Here is a 14,514-nt window from a genome sequence, read left to right as displayed (position 1 = left end):
TTTTTTTTTAATTATTTTATTATATTTCGCTAAAATCATATATATTGCATTATGACTAGTGAAATACAATAAAATAATTAACAATTACATTGCATAGTTTTTTAATATAATCTTTTATTGTAATCCTTTAATAATACAATAATTATTTACAATACAATGTATAATAAAAAATGTTGTTCGAAATATAATAAGAATTATATTATAGGAGCACAAATAACAAAATTTAGTAATGAGGTATTATACGAAAATGTCGAAAATACATACGATAACACAAATTTTCTAAACCAATGTTTAATGAAATATTGATAAATGTGGAATGAAAATACTAACAACAATTAGATCGTACTTACTATTAATTATTAACTTGCGATTATATTATAAAACTTATTAATATATATGATAAAAAGTCATTAATACATTTACGACAAGACTTTCGTCGCATTTAAGATTATCCCGATAATTTGATCAAGGTCCCTCCACGTTGTGATAAGGTTAGTATCCGATACAAAGAAGAAAAAAATCTTCATAGAAAAGCGAACTTGATGTATTCTGATTTCACGTCAAATTCATAAGATCCATTCGCAAAAAAAAGTTAAGCAATCCGTCAAACACCAGCGGTCTTACTACAGAAGGATGTGAATTCCAAATCTTTCAGACCACTTATGATAGAAATAATTTTGGTAGCATCTTAATTACATTTTTATTGCATTTTTAATATAATATCAAAATTTGCAAGGAAATTATATGTTCTGCCACACATTACTACAAATCATCTCTAATTAAAAATAAAAAGATAAAATGATTTTCTTATGGAATAGTGGCTTACGAAGGAATATATTTAATAGTAATAAAATACATGCATTATTATAATTTTTTATATGTATGAATACAAAAGTATCTCGAGTATCACTGTTCGAGATAAATCGAATTTGATAATAACGAGATTTTAAAGAACTAAGTATGTTTTCTGAAAAATTTGTTATTATATACATATTTAACAATCTTTTTTTTCTGCATTTTCCCAAAATTTTAATTATTAATACCTCGCTAATATAAAGGCATCCATTTGACTTAGCTCGAATTTTTTGTATCCACACATTTTTAATTAAATTCATGTAATCACGATATCATTGATAAAAGAACATAAGGTATTTTGATAAAAAAATTATCTAAATCGACAAAAATCAAAATTTGTTAAATATAATCTCGTAATATATCTGCATGTATTTTATCATAGAAAAGTATATAATATACATATATAAATTAATAATTAACAATATTCTGGAATGGTGGGATGTCTCCAATACCTAAAAATGATTTTAAAATAACAATTAAAAAATTAAATATATATATTCGTAATCATATTTTTTTGTTAGAGCAATCATCGAAAAATAATTTGCATAAAGCTTAAATTTATTAACTTAACAATTTGGATTTTAAAAAATAATCATTATATGTATATCCATACATTAATTATATAATATTAAATTCGTATTGTTATTAAGATATAGTACTATTACTAACATTATTGTTACTAGTGGGAGAACATTTAATAAAACAAAAAAAACGACGAAAATTGTATGTTAAAGTATACTACTAAATTAATTTCGTAACTTGATTTTAAAATATATAGCATATAATTGTCTGACTCATTGACAAAATTATTACTTTCGGTGCAAGACGAGAAAATTTGGGATTAATTCCGATCCTGTACAAGAATTTCCAACAAGATACCAAACTAGACTTTGCGAATGAACTTTACAGAAAGCGACGAGGAATAAGTCTTCATATGATATTGTAAAAATAATTTCGACTTTCTATCGGTACAAATCACGCATTCACTGCATCAACATAGCATCCACTTGACGCGAGGGAGAGCGAGGCTTTCGTACATAATAAATTAATCATTAATATTTGTAATTTTCTAATGTTAAAAATATAAATGTAAAAAACAAACAAGAAGTTAATGTTTAACCTATATTACCTCAGTCAAAGCTCGAATCTTTACCGACTTATTTAATAAATTAAATAGACGAAAAATTGATGATTATTTTAAACATCAAATTTTTAATTAAAAGTCACTTAAAATTATTAATGACTTTTTCATATTTACAATAAAATCCAAATTAAAAAAAATTTTTTTAATTAAATATCTATCAAATTCGTTAAATTAATAAACAATTTTTGTTATCATATGGTTCGTCGATTTCGTGTAATTTACATCAATAAAGCAACAATAAATTTGATTTACTACGACAAGATAAATGCTATCTGTATGGAATAGATATATTTAATATGAATATATAAACATTCCAATAAATGTATAATTTAAATTAGTAATTATTGCGGAAATTATAAAAATAAATATGATGGCATTTACCTGGACATAGTTCACATAAATTTTATATTACGTATGTACTATACATACATTTATTTATGATAAAATTAATTACAATATTAATGCGTATACATACTTTGTATAGAATTTTATAAGATATTAAGTTTAATTTCAGGGGAGCTGAAAATTCAATGAAATTTAAAATTATATATAATATATAACCATAAAATTAAAATTATATATATTTAATATATAATCATATTTGACAATTGGGTTGTTGACAATTAAATAAAATTTAAGATTAATTAAAAATTTTATTTAATTTTTAATCTTTTCTTTGCAATTATCAAGTATGTACACATGATGTCTATATATCCTTATCTATATATTATACAATTTATTAGTTAGATTTATTATATAATATTTTTTTAGTTTAATTATATTTATTTTTTAAAACAAAATTTAATTACCTGGTCGCGAAATCTATTTAAGTGTCATTTCATTTATAATAATTTAATTTTTCAATTTATCTACATTTATTGCCTTTATCTATACAGTCCCTACCTATCCATATACTTGTCCTACCTATCCGTATTTTCATTTATTCGTGCCTATTCGCGTATCCTATCTCTGTTCGTATATTTCTACTTCCTACATTACTTCATTAACGTGTAACACCGCGAATATAATACGTTAATGACTGTGTTCAGCAGAGAAAGCAGCTTTGCAAATGTTGTAAAATTCTTCAACACGATTGATTCTTGCTTTAGGTTCTTATGAATTTAAATTAACTAATGATATTAAATCAAATTTTACAATAATTGCAAAATTTCTTTCTTTGCTGAATGCAGCAGCTAATGCCTAACCATGTCCTATCGTGTACTGATAAATTCAGAGAGATTACCTAATTGTGATCGTATTAAATAAATGAGCAATAAATGATAATAATTAAAATAGACTTTTAATTTTTAAAATACAAAAAATTAATAAATAACAAAGCTAATGAGAGCCATTGCGGATAATAAAGTGCAACTAGAATTTGTAGATTAAAAAACCTACAAAACTTGCGCTTCATTATCTGCACTAGCTCTCATTAGCCCTGTTATTTGTTAGTTATTGTATTTTAAATCAATAATATAAGAACTCGCAATTTGCGAGTAAGTTGCCCTCCCGAATATTCAGAATTTATCTTTATATGTATCTTTCAAAAAATTAGATTGGTGTTATACACCAACACCCACTTCGTTCAGATCCTCGTCTTTTTTCTGGCCAATATTCTAGCTTAATATGCCAGAGATCGACAGCAAGGAGAAATATTTCTTTTTGCTGCCGACTAAAAGCGTAAAATTTTACGCCTTTGTATGATGCGCGAAACACGAACGCGTCGCGAAGGGGCCACCATATTAATCAAATTGATTAAATATTAATTATCAATAATAATAATTTTATTAATACATGTGTGTGAATAAATTTATTCTTTATTCGTGTCTATTCGAAAAATATAAGTATCTGACTAAAAATAAATCTAAATTTAAAAAAATCTCTATGAGGGATATTTTCAACATTTTGATTTTATAAATCTCAAATATTGTGAAATTAGATCAAATTTCTTAATATAAATTTTACACAATATAAACAACAAAACTTCAAATTAAATATAAACCGGAAATTACTAAATCGATTACTACTCCCATAAAAGTTAAGGCCCATGTACGTATTCTTAACGATTCGAGCGATTCGTTGCTGAATCTCATCTCAAAACATGCAGAGAGATAAGAAATTCAGATAAATGATGTAAGATCCAAAAGGGAGATAATTTTCCCTTACATTAATAAATATCGTATATCGTTTATGTTTTAAATTAATACAATCATTTTCTGCATAATTTATTATTTCAAAATTAAGTATTTTAAAAGATGCAAAATTCCGAACGCGATTTTTTAAAATAATTATAAGATAAAATTCTTTTATTTTTTGACACAATGAACCTATACTAGATCTTACATCATGTTACTATTTTGACTGATATAAAATCCAGTTACTATATGGATAAGTTATGTAAAAGTTTAGACTAAAGTAAGTGCATTTAGTGCAATTTAGGTAAATTATAGTAACAATTAATAATCATAAAATATTTTTTATAAAAAAGCGCGATTAATAAATTATGTGACAAATGCGCTACATTAAAATATCTGTTATTTCACTAGTAACAAGTGTACAAATAATAAGTGTGAATCAATACAAAGAATATCTTTGAAAACAGTATGCATTATATACATACATGTGTATGTATATCGCTTTTCTCTGCACCAACTTAAATAAAATTTAATCCTGAATGAATATTTGAAAATAGGTAGAAAGAATAATAAAACAATACTTATTGTACTGTAACAAACACTGTTCTATATTATAATATCTATAGACAAAAAAAACAATTTCATTTACTCTAATTATTTTTTATATACATATGTTCTTTATAAATTTTTTAATTTATTGTATTTTATTTATTTAAAAAATACGAATACTTTTAATTTTTGTTTTTACTTCCAAGTGCGTTAAGACGTAATATACAAGGTGTTTGATAATTCTATTGACACCGCTCGTAGGTACTGCGGACTAAACTGAGTCGAAAAGTCTTCTATCATTTTGGAATTTTTGCAATAATTAACAAGATATTAATAATCGTTCAATATTGGTTTTCAATAAATTTTTATTCAAATACCATTAACTTTACAGAAAAACAACAATTGTTAATTTTCTCCTTATAAAGTTCTAAAATTTTTTTCAGAATTTTTTAATATCGTATTTCCTCACATGTTGGTAAAAATACTTGCCAATGAAAAAATGCAATACTCAAAAATTGATAAAAATTTCTGAAAAAAATTTTAGAGCTCTATGAGAAGAAAATAAACAATTTTTGCTGTTTTTCTGTAAAATCGATAGTACGATCAATAGCAATAGCAATAGCAATAGTAGATCATCGCAATTGTAACAAGATATTAATTATTAAATAGTGCCGAAATTGAAGCCATTATCAATATTCGCCATTATTTAATAATTAATATTTTTAATAATTATTTAATAATTAATATCTTGTTACTATTGCGATGATCTATTGATCATACTATCAATTTTACAGAAAAACAGCAAAAATTGTATGTTTTCTTCTCATAGAGCTCTAAGATTTTTTTCAGAATTTTTTATCAACTTTTTAGTATTGCATTTTTTCATTAGCAAGTATTTTTACCAATATGTGAGGAAATACGATATTAAAAAATTTTGAATAAAATTTTAGAACTTCATAAGAAGAAAATTAACAATTTTTGCCAAAATTGAAGATCAATATTCGCCACTATTTAATAATTAATATCTTGTTACTATTGCGAAAATTGCAAAATGGTAGAGGACTTTTCGACTTAGTTCCGTTCTACTTGTCCACGAGCGTTATCAGTACAATTATCAAACATCCTGTATATATTTTAATGTAAAACATATTTAAAAAACCGATTACATAGAATCAACCTTTATTATATTTTTAAAATTGAATTATTTGGTATCAATCAAATTGAATTACATATAACTGAGATTAAATTACTTATTAATATATGTGTGTGTGTGTGTGTGTGTGTGTGTGTGTGTGTGTGTGTATTTTATATATGTATATATGTGTGTGTACATATATATATATATATATATATATATATATACACATATACATATATAAAATATATTCGCGTTAACATATGAATTTAGAAACAATTTGAGCCTTTAACATTGTAGTTTTCTTGAATGAAATAGATCTACTTTATTGTTTCAGTTGAATTAATGAGAGATTGGATAAGAACAATGGCGACTTTCACGAAAGATTAAAAATAATTTAAACTGAGTGTTAATATGATATTATAAATTTTACAGTGCATGTAATAAAATAAGAAGAAGCATCTAGGATTAAATTTATCCTAATCTGTTCTAACTTATCCATTTTAAGGTAATGGATGCATGGAATGCCACATATATATTTATAAAATTTATACAGGTATATTTTTATTAAATTGATGCATATATACATCTGTAGATATATTAATAAAATCACCACGTATCCGTTACCTCAACAAAAACATCAATTCATCACTCACCAATTTGATGCGCAACAGCGGAGTTTCATCTGCATCGTCGCTACGATGATTCTGTAACAAAAAGAATATAAAATCTAAATTAAAACAAAGCAAAAAAATCAATTAATATTTAAAAAAATATTTAATAAACGTAATTCTCTTGAAAATAATCACATAATTTTCAAAATATTTTTAGCATCGAATTTTTTAATTTACCATTCACTTATATATTTATAAAAATAATTATATACTCGAAAAAATGTTATACAATAGACATTACATATTATATATAATTATATATAAACATTTTTTATATATGAAACATTTTTTCCCCGAGCATTTACTCAAAAAATCTTAAAAATATACATAGATATTTATAAAATTTCAAAATAATTTTAAGAGAATTCTTTTTTCTAATTATTATTTTTAAATCAGTATAAAATAAAGCGAATAAATAGAAAAAAGATATTGTATTTTACAATAACAAAAAAAGATATTTACCGCAAGGTTGCTCCGCCGGTGCCCGATGCCTCTCCCAGACCTCCTCCTCCTCTCAGAGTTGGGGTTGACACATCCTCTCGCACTGGACACTCGCGAAAAACACTCGCGAATAATGGACTATAATCGCACGCGGACTATAACTTGTCCGATTACTTGAACGGCACTCCCGGACAAACGCGCGACGCGACGAATCGGCTGCGGTTCGTTCATTTTCAAATAAATCGGCGACGAGGGTACGTTAGCTTCCCCGTTGGATTTTTACACGAAGAGAACGATTTTCCTCAATAACTAAAAATTTATCTAGATATATCATTCAGATCCGAAAGTTTTTAGATTTGAGAAAAATCGTTCTTTTCGTATAAATATCCTCTGGGTACTGAGCCCTCCCACCACGTCAAGGTGTACCCGTGAGAGGGAAGATAATCTGAAAAATGTAGTAGCTATTATCTATATTACTATGCAATTGATTAACTTTTACAAACGAATATCAAACACACGTCTGCAATTCGTTATCATTGCGAAATAAATTTAGAGCAGCTAAAAGGGTTGAATCTTTTATTTATAGATGATGTCTGTAAGATATGATTAAAGTCAATGAAATGGGCTATTTAATAAAAAAGAGAAATGTTTCTTTTATCATATCGATAATAATAGTTTCAAAGAATTATGTTCAATTTTTAAACGGATCGTATAACGGAAGGTGCACAAAAACAAAAAAATAATTAAATTATTAAACTATACTAATTCTGAAAGCAGGAATTGCGTTATTTGCATGAGAATATTATTCATATTAACGTTGCTTTTTTATGACTCGTGCGATACCATTCGTACAAACAAATGCGGCCGTGCCGCTCTTACACATTTCTTTTTGAAACATATAATAATCGCAAAAAATGCTAGATATATAATAAGAAATGTTGTATTTTATAAATATTCACGTAATTCGATTACTAGAATGATTAATTATTCATAAAGTACAACGTTTCGTATTATATTTAGCATTCTTCGCGATAAGATTTTAAAAAAGTAATATGAAAGAACCGCACGCGACACGACTACCTATTTCTAAGAATTTCAGGGATCGCGCAGTAACTACGCGTAAACGTAAACATGACGCGCCGCTCCGTGCCACCCCGTACCATCCTCAACACAAGGTCGCGCCAACCGTCTAACTGCCGAAATAAAACGAATATTACGAATATTACGAATAAGTAAAATAATATATTCTTCCCATTTTTAATGTTCTTCGATTAATAAAACGATTATTTCTAGTTTTAGCGGCGCGAATCGTTCAATGCGATATCATAATTATATTGCGATATACCGAGGAACATATTTGACTTTATTTTATAATTTATTTTATTTTATAATTTTAAATATCAATTTTTCGTATCAATTATAATGTAATGCTGACAAAAGGCAAGAAGTAAAAGAGAGATTCTTATTAGCGTGGTCTTCCGTACATAATTGCTCACGTGAAATAATTTTAACATCCCAATATTATATCTCAATTTTAGAATAATAGCATGCATCTAACAATAAGAATCTCTTTTTATTGTTAGATGCATGCTTCATTTTATTGTTAGTTATCGTACATCCGCGAACGCACGAAATATTTAAAATATTCATGAAGTGCGTATGTGAGTAATGAATCTTGGAAATAAAGGGAAAAAGTGCATACAACCTATAATCCTTTTCAATCCTTAATATATTCCTTAGTTTTAGGCAACCTTATGTAATTCGCGTTCGTAGATATTGCTGTTAATTAACGCGACACGCGGAGCGACTCGAAAACACGTGCGTCTCCCATCGAGATCGCCTAGCGAATGCCGAAGTGACGATCGACCACCGCACCTTGCCCCCCTTCGCCTTCGCTCCGCGTCCCACCGCTTTTCGTCGCCAGTGACCCCCTTCCCCTACCGAGCTTTTCGCCAGATGTTTTTAGATTACACTCAACTATCGCGTATGAAAAATATTCAACGATTTATTCAATTATATTTTTCATATTTTACATGATTTTGACAAACGGATATCGCCGTACATTTCGCGTTTTGATTTGTGGCATCTCGGGCACAATCCTATATTATTTGCATGATTCTCTTAAACGAATTAGTAATTATTCGCGTGAAATATTTTTGATATTTTCTATAATTCTCAATTTTCATAATTCTTTTTAATGATCCATACTTCAATAAAGATTGATAAAATATTCTATATATGTTCTTTATATAAAGATAAACGCAAAAAATCTTAATAAAATGAAACAATTTGTGCTAAATACAGGTTTGGTTAAAAGTACTAAATATCTTGTTAATCGTTATTTAATTTTTCAGTTAATAAATTAATTTAAGACACTCTACTTTTACTGCAAATTATTCTGTGTTTCAGAAATTCTTTAAACGTATAATAAAATATGAAATAGATTCCGGAAACTTATTTAAAATGTTAAATGAGTCAGAAATGTAGTTATTTAAAATAATAAATACTAAATTTCTCTTTTAAGTTTTTAATTTAAAATGTATACTTTAATTTTCATCGCTTTTACAAGTATGTAAAAATTATTAAACGATTTTTACGTATATTTTGGCAACTTTAAAAAGAATTTGTAAAGTTGTATATTTATAACAAATTATACATTGTTGTAACTAAATATAGTTAACAAAATGAGAAAAATGTACTTTTTCAAAAATGTACAACTCTGAAACATAAATATTTAAACGAAAAATTTAAACGTTAATGTTTTTTTTAAACTAAATTAAGTTAGAGTTAATGGCTTATAAATTTTTAATTTAAAAGGAGTTAATAAATTAAAGTTTAAAAGTTATTAACTTTTTAACTTTCTTTTAACTTTTAACGTTTTAACTAATTACTACCTGACAATCCTGAACATATTTTTCATTTAAATATTAATTTAGATAATTTTAAATGCATTAATTTTTAATTTCATTTGGTTACTTTTAAACTTTAATTTATTAACTCCTTTTAAATTAAAAATTTATAAGCCATTAACTCTAACTTAATTTAGCTTAAAAAAACATTAACGTTTAAATTTTTCGTTTAAATATTTATGTTTCAGAGTTGTACATTTTTGAAAAAGTACATTTTTCTCATTTTGTTAACTATATTTAGTTACAACAATGTATAATTTGTTATAAATATACAACTTTACAAATTCTTTTTAAAGTTGCCAAAATATACGTAAAAATCGTTTAATAATTTTTACATACTTGTAAAAGCGATGAAAATTAAAGTATACATTTTAAATTAAAAACTTAAAAGAGAAATTTAGTATTTATTATTTTAAATAACTACATTTCTGACTCATTTAACATTTTAAATAAGTTTCCGGAATCTATTTCATATTTTATTATACGTTTAAAGAATTTCTGAAACACAGAATAATTTGCAGTAAAAGTAGAGTGTCTTAAATTAATTTATTAACTGAAAAATTAAATAACGATTAACAAGATATTTAGTACTTTTAACCAAACCTGTATTTAGCACAAATTGTTTCATTTTATTAAGATTTTTTGCGTTTATCTTTATATAAAGAACATATATAGAATATTTTATCAATCTTTATTGAAGTATGGATCATTAAAAAGAATTATGAAAATTGAGAATTATAGAAAATATCAAAAATATTTCACGCGAATAATTACTAATTCGTTTAAGAGAATCATGCAAATAATATAGGATTGTGCCCGAGATGCCACAAATCAAAACGCGAAATGTACGGCGATATCCGTTTGTCAAAATCATGTAAAATATGAAAAATATAATTGAATAAATCGTTGAATATTTTTCATACGCGATAGTTGAGTGTAATCTAAAAACATCTGGCGAAAAGCTCGGTAGGGGAAGGGGGTCACTGGCGACGAAAAGCGGTGGGACGCGGAGCGAAGGCGAAGGGGGGCAAGGTGCGGTGGTCGATCGTCACTTCGGCATTCGCTAGGCGATCTCGATGGGAGACGCACGTGTTTTCGAGTCGCTCCGCGTGTCGCGTTAATTAACAGCAATATCTACGAACGCGAATTACATAAGGTTGCCTAAAACTAAGGAATATATTAAGGATTGAAAAGGATTATAGGTTGTATGCACTTTTTCCCTTTATTTCCAAGATTCATTACTCACATACGCACTTCATGAATATTTTAAATATTTCGTGCGTTCGCGGATGTACGATAACTAACAATAAAATGAAGCATGCATCTAACAATAAAAAGAGATTCTTATTGTTAGATGCATGCTATTATTCTAAAATTGAGATATAATATTGGGATGTTAAAATTATTTCACGTGAGCAATTATGTACGGAAGACCACGCTAATAAGAATCTCTTTTTACTTCTTGCCTTTTGTCAGCATTACATTATAATTGATACGAAAAATTGATATTTAAAATTATAAAATAAAATAAATTATAAAATAAAGTCAATATGTTCCTCGGTATATCGCAATATAATTATGATATCGCATTGAACGATTCGCGCCGCTAAAACTAGAAATAATCGTTATATTAATCGAAGAACATTAAAATGAGAAGAATATATTATTTTACTTATTCGTAATATTCGTAATATTCGTTTTATTTCGGCAGTTAGACGGTTGGCGCGACCTTGTGTTGAGGATGGTACGGGGTGGCACGGAGCGGCGCGTCATGTTTACGTTTACGCGTAGTTACTGCGCGATCCCTGAAATTCTTAGAAATAGGTAGTCGTGTCGCGTGCGGTTCTTTCATATTACTTTTTTAAAATCTTATCGCGAAGAATGCTAAATATAATACGAAACGTTGTACTTTATGAATAATTAATCATTCTAGTAATCGAATTACGTGAATATTTATAAAATACAACATTTCTTATTATATATCTAGCATTTTTTGCGATTATTATATGTTTCAAAAGAAATGTGTAAGAGCGGCACGGCCGCATTTGTTTGTACGAATGGTATCGCACGAGTCATAAAAAGCAACGTTAATATGAATAATATTCTCATGCAAATAACGCAATTCCTGCTTTCAGAATTAGTATAGTTTAATAATTTAATTATTTTTTTGTTTTTGTGCACCTTCCGTTATACGATCCGTTTAAAAATTGAACATAATTCTTTGAAACTATTATTATCGATATGATAAAAGAAACATTTCTCTTTTTTATTAAATAGCCCATTTCATTGACTTTAATCATATCTTACAGACATCATCTATAAATAAAAGATTCAACCCTTTTAGCTGCTCTAAATTTATTTCGCAATGATAACGAATTGCAGACGTGTGTTTGATATTCGTTTGTAAAAGTTAATCAATTGCATAGTAATATAGATAATAGCTACTACATTTTTCAGATTATCTTCCCTCTCACGGGTACACCTTGACGTGGTGGGAGGGCTCAGTACCCAGAGGATATTTATACGAAAAGAACGATTTTTCTCAAATCTAAAAACTTTCGGATCTGAATGATATATCTAGATAAATTTTTAGTTATTGAGGAAAATCGTTCTCTTCGTGTAAAAATCCAACGGGGAAGCTAACGTACCCTCGTCGCCGATTTATTTGAAAATGAACGAACCGCAGCCGATTCGTCGCGTCGCGCGTTTGTCCGGGAGTGCCGTTCAAGTAATCGGACAAGTTATAGTCCGCGTGCGATTATAGTCCATTATTCGCGAGTGTTTTTCGCGAGTGTCCAGTGCGAGAGGATGTGTCAACCCCAACTCTGAGAGGAGGAGGAGGTCTGGGAGAGGCATCGGGCACCGGCGGAGCAACCTTGCGGTAAATATCTTTTTTTGTTATTGTAAAATACAATATCTTTTTTCTATTTATTCGCTTTATTTTATACTGATTTAAAATAATAATTAGAAAAAAAGAATTCTCTTAAAATTATTTTGAAATTTTATAAATATCTATGTATATTTTTAAGATTTTTTGAGTAAATGCTCGGGGAAAAAATGTTTCATATATAAAAAATGTTTATATATAATTATATATAATATGTAATGTCTATTGTATAACATTTTTTCGAGTATATAATTATTTTTATAAATATATAAGTGAATGGTAAATTAAAAAATTCGATGCTAAAAATATTTTGAAAATTATGTGATTATTTCAAGAGAATTACGTTTATTAAATATTTTTTTAAATATTAATTGATTTTTTTGCTTTGTTTTAATTTAGATTTTATATTCTTTTTGTTACAGAATCATCGTAGCGACGATGCAGATGAAACTCCGCTGTTGCGCATCAAATTGGTGAGTGATGAATTGATGTTTTTGTTGAGGTAACGGATACGTGGTGATTTTATTAATATATCTACAGATGTATATATGCATCAATTTAATAAAATATACCTGTATAAATTTTATAAATATATATGTGGCATTCCATGCATCCATTACCTTAAAATGGATAAGTTAGAACAGATTAGGATAAATTTAATCCTAGATGCTTCTTCTTATTTTATTACATGCACTGTAAAATTTATAATATCATATTAACACTCAGTTTAAATTATTTTTAATCTTTCGTGAAAGTCGCCATTGTTCTTATCCAATCTCTCATTAATTCAACTGAAACAATAAAGTAGATCTATTTCATTCAAGAAAACTACAATGTTAAAGGCTCAAATTGTTTCTAAATTCATATGTTAACGCGAATATATTTTATATATGTATATGTGTATATATATATATATATATATATATATATGTACACACACATATATACATATATAAAATACACACACACACACACACACACACACACACACACACATATATTAATAAGTAATTTAATCTCAGTTATATGTAATTCAATTTGATTGATACCAAATAATTCAATTTTAAAAATATAATAAAGGTTGATTCTATGTAATCGGTTTTTTAAATATGTTTTACATTAAAATATATACAGGATGTTTGATAATTGTACTGATAACGCTCGTGGACAAGTAGAACGGAACTAAGTCGAAAAGTCCTCTACCATTTTGCAATTTTCGCAATAGTAACAAGATATTAATTATTAAATAGCGAATATTGATCTTCAATTTCGGCAAAAATTGTTAATTTTCTCCTTATAAAGTTTCTAAAATTTTTTTCAGAATTTTTTAATATCGTATTTCCTCACATGTTGGTAAAAATACTTGCCAATGAAAAAATGCAATACTAAAAAGTTGATAAAAAATTCTGAAAAAAATCTTAGAGCTCTATGAGAAGAAAACATACAATTTTTGCTGTTTTTCTGTAAAATTGATAGTATGATCAATAGATCATCGCAATAGTAACAAGATATTAATTATTAAATAATTATTAAAAATATTAATTATTAAATAATGGCGAATATTGATAATGGCTTCAATTTCGGCACTATTTAATAATTAATATCTTGTTACAATTGCGATGATCTACTATTGCTATTGCTATTGCTATTGATCGTACTATCGATTTTACAGAAAAACAGCAAAAATTGTTTATTTTCTTCTCATAGAGCTCTAAAATTTTTTTCAGAAATTTTTATCAATTTTTGAGTATTGCATTTTTTCATTGGCAAGTATTTTTACCAACA

At 26.9% G+C, this 14,514-nt stretch overlaps 1 protein-coding gene and 1 long non-coding RNA gene across 3 annotated transcripts in view; one reads left to right on the top strand and one right to left on the bottom strand.

The window, feature by feature from the left end:
- LOC105152789 (uncharacterized) overlaps positions 1–9,272 on the bottom strand; it is a 221,035-nt gene extending 211,763 nt beyond the window's left edge. The window contains exons 1-3 of one of the 2 annotated variants that reach the window (XR_015546115.1): positions 8,639–9,272; positions 6,955–7,378; positions 6,475–6,525 (exon numbers count right to left, since the gene is read on the bottom strand). The gene's annotated coding sequence lies outside the window, so the exon portion shown is untranslated. Of the gene's footprint in view, positions 1–6,474; positions 6,526–6,954 lie in introns of both variants that reach the window. The other variant, XR_015546114.1, reaches the window with a different exon arrangement.
- A 1,055-nt stretch (positions 9,273–10,327) lies between these two features.
- Positions 10,328–13,202, top strand: LOC147908524 (uncharacterized). Its single transcript, XR_015546167.1, has 3 exons — positions 10,328–11,044; positions 12,300–12,723; positions 13,152–13,202. It is a non-coding gene; the product is annotated as an uncharacterized LOC147908524 (long non-coding RNA).
- The last annotated feature ends 1,312 nt before the right edge of the window (positions 13,203–14,514 follow it).

The sequence above is a fragment of the Acromyrmex echinatior genome, chromosome 9 (genome assembly GCF_024713525.1).
Source record: "Acromyrmex echinatior isolate Ae372 chromosome 9, ASM2471352v2, whole genome shotgun sequence".
NCBI lineage: Eukaryota > Metazoa > Arthropoda > Insecta > Hymenoptera > Formicidae > Acromyrmex > Acromyrmex echinatior.
This window is presented reverse-complemented; position numbering and strand designations above follow the sequence as displayed.